Below are 3,907 nucleotides of genomic sequence, written 5' to 3'. Positions count from 1 at the left end.
GGGGAGTGACTGCTAGTGGGTACTGGCTTTCTTTTTGGGGTGATGAAAATGTTCTAAAAATGACTGTGGTGGTGCTTGCACAACTCTGTGAGTATACAAAAAAAAAAAATGAATTATGGCATGTGAACTGTATCTCAATAAAGCTGTTATAACAAAAGGTGTATCTGAGTCAACAGAAGTTTCATACATCCCTTATTCAGTACAGCACTCCTTGTAGCACCTATAAACATAACTCCAAGGTCTAAATGAGTGTCCAGCTCTCAATACAAATTCTGTGTTGCCTTTGCTTGTGAACACTGGCCTCTAACATAAAAGGCCTCTAACATAAAATAGCAGATGAAACACCCAGCATGGAGAGGGCTTTAATATTAGTTCCACATTACAATAACAACCTCGGTTGCAGAGCCAGTAACAGGCCAGAATTCCAGCTCCACCACCCACCTTCCCACCTCACACACAGCCCCTGCCTGTCCATTCTCTATCCTGAATACCTACCCTCCCAAACTATGGGCAAGGCTGAAGCCAGCTGAGCCCCCTACTTACTGGGGAGGACAAGCAGGACAGCTTTCAGAAAGCAGAGGCTGGGGGAGGAGTGCTCACCCATAAGACCAATAGACCAGAGAACAGGCACAACTGGCCTCAACACACCCACCACCCTCCTACACACAAGGCCTTTTCAGTCTGGGTGTTTTTTTTTTTAACTGCATCTACAAATATTTTTACAGTTGGTTTCAAATTCCCTCAGTGAGCAGTTATAGGTTTTGATCTGTTCCTAATTATGGAAAAGAATCCTGGGATCAGTTCAGAGTGAAGGAACTTGAGTTTTAACATTACCATTTTTAAAGCACAAATGTTTACATGAATTTCCAAGTGGAGATTTAGATTTCCTCCGTTACTGTGCTTTAAAAAACGAGAACCAAAGGCAAAAAGGCTTTTGTCTGCACTGAAAGCCAGACTACAATTTAACTGAATGGTCCACACTGCACCATGTAGGTATTTTCCTACTCTCTTCCTTGGGTAACTTTCTACCTTTTTCACTGAATTTGTACATTTCTAAGTGTGTATTTGTGTGTAAGAGCTATACTCCAGCCAGAAGAGCTAAGCTCTGGGGAAAACAGAGCAATAAAGAAACGTGTGGCCCCCTCTGTTGAGAATACCACCGCCTCTGCCAATCTCGCCCTCCGCACAGCGCACACCCCAACGCAGAACCAGCGTTTCCTGGGCCCTCCTGTTAGGACCCTGAGCACACACAGCGCCACAGGTCCACTCACGCTGTCGGTGAATACAGCTGTTATTTGTATCAAAGAGCAAAAAAGACACATTTTCAATAGAACTTACCTGCTTTTTCAAGGAAAGCTTGGCAAGCTAAATGGTGAGCACGCCATCATTTTTTTTCAAAAGCGCTCCTGAATGCAGCTTTCATAAGTGGATCTAATTCAAGTTAGTGATCCAGCCCAGGTAACGAGTACCAGGAAACCAGGGAAGAAAACCAACATCTCTTGGACTCTTACACTTAAAATTACTACTGTTCTAAAGTAAGTTTGTGGAAGAGATCCTTCTACAAGGAAAGGCTCTAAAAGCATTTCAGTGACTTTCAGAGGGTGGAGCAACAGGGCATGGGGAGAAAAAAAAACTAGAACTCGGCATTGGCAACAGCATGGCTATCTCCAGCACAAAAGCCTGTTTATGTGCACAGAGCCCTCTTTCCAAGTGGGAAAAACATCAGCAGCATAAGTCAAGATTTTCACCAAGAATCTTAGAAATATTAATCATTTTTGAGCTATAAGCAACAAAGCTTAGAAGTTCAATTGGATTTAGAATATAATGATGTACCTCAGTAGGAAAACAATCTCAACTTAAAACAAGTCAATAATTTATATTTACTAGAACCTAAGTCAAATACTTTGCATAAAAATAATCCAACAAGCTTAAATGATTTATAACTTGGTAGTTAGATGTTACCACATTGTACTGACTGAAGCCTAGCGCTCAACCTTTCTGGGGTCAAGAAATAACCGAAACCCCTGCAAACTTCACCCCAAATGCAGCCTGTGATATGCAGAATTCTAAGATGACCCTCAAAATTCCCACCCCACTGGTGTGCATGCCCTGTATCTCTTCCCCTTGAGTGTGGGCGGGCCTGACGTAATCAGGTGAGCTCTTTTAAATGCAGATCTACAGATCAGACAGAGACAGAAGATATTAGAGAGATTTGAAGCTACAGCAGATGTTCTCCTACTGGCCTCAAAGGAGCAAACTGCCATGCTGTGGAGAGAGCTACTCGGCAGGGAACAGTGGGCGGCCTGTAGGAGCTGAGATAGCTCCCGGACAGCAACCAGCATGAAAACGAGGATGTCAGTCCTACAACGGCAAGAATCTGAATTCTGCCAAAAACCAGTGTACTTGAAGAGGACCCTGAGCCTCAGATGGATCACTGTCCTGGCTGACACCTTAATTTTGGCCTGGTGAGGCCTCAACAGAGGACTCTGCTAAGCCCTGCCTGGACTTTTGATTTACAGAGCTAGTAGACAATAAGTGGGTGTTGTTTTAAGCTGCCAAGTTTTGATAATTTGTTATGCAGCAATAGAAAACTAACACACAGTTTGTTTTTCCAACAGAATTTTGAGAAAGGCTGTGGGAGTCACTCAGGGCACTTTATCCTTGAATTGTAATCCATACCCACCCTCCCCCTCCCCACCAAAAAAAAAAAAAAAGTAACACAAGGCATGTGTGTCAGCAGGCTCACCTTTATTATGTGTAATACAAACCATTATGGTTATTAAGGAATTTCTTAAGTGCGTGGGCATGGGTTATCTCATCATATCCTCTTTGATGGTACACTGGTCTGTACCTTAAGTTGGCTGTACAATACTACTTTTATCTCATGGATGAGAAACAGGCTTGGCAAGGCGAAGTGAATGACCACCAAGGCAGAGCCATAGCTTGCTGGAACACTGGTCTATGAGCCTAGCCCACTGATCTGTACAACATGACACCAAAGAAAGAACCCTGGTGAGGATGCAGAAGGTCTGCATTCTACATCCTGGGTCTACTCTTAGCAAATCACTCACGTGTGAAAGTATCTGAACATTGTGAAGTGGTGAACACAGAATATGGCCTCTCAAGTGTTCATATCAGTATTATGACTAACCAGAGAGAAAAAGCAGTTAATACAGTAGGGAGAGATCTGGGGCAGAGGCACAATGGAGAAGGGTGTCACAGTGAAATTACTTTTGTTCAACTACCATTCGTTCCTTAAGTAGTTTTTCTGCATTTTATTAGAAGTCCACCATGCATGATAAACAGGTGTTTTTGCTTACGATTCCTAAATACAGTACTGCTTAACATTAAGGAAACTACAGGTCTAAGCAGCTTGGTTTGCATTTTCCCAAGACTGCTCATAAGCCTCATCAGGGACTTAACAGAGCTAAATGACAAGACCCCTGGAGAATATATTTCTTAATATGCTCATATAAAGTTGGACAAAGAACAAAAGGGGCTGTGGGCCAAAACACATGCCTAACATTCTGACATGCGGTCTCTGTAAGTGACCCAGAGCAAGTCTCCCATGTGCACAGCAAAGCTGGACAGACCCTCACGTGACCTCTTCTGCCAGAGACTTGTTCTAAATATTTGTTCTAAGCATTTTCCCCAAGAAAAGAAAAATCCATGGTCACCCAAAATAACGACCACATTTCCCAGGTGTTCTTGCTGCTAGACGTAGCTGTGTGACTCAAAGTGCTGGCCAAGAGAATATAAACAGAAGTTTCTGTGGCAGCTCCCAGGTATCTAGAACAGGCCTGTTGCCTTGTCACCTTTAGTGATTCTTTCAAGTAGACATAGACGTGATACCTGTAGCTGGACCAAGAGGGTGAGGGCATTACCCTACCGATGATGAAGTAGTAGG

Source organism: Trichechus manatus, unplaced genomic scaffold, assembly GCF_000243295.1.
Source record: "Trichechus manatus latirostris isolate Lorelei unplaced genomic scaffold, TriManLat1.0 scaffold00104, whole genome shotgun sequence".
NCBI classification, from domain to species: Eukaryota; Metazoa; Chordata; class Mammalia; order Sirenia; family Trichechidae; genus Trichechus; species Trichechus manatus.
The sequence above is the reverse complement of the archived record's forward strand: the minus strand, read 5'-3'. Positions refer to the sequence as shown.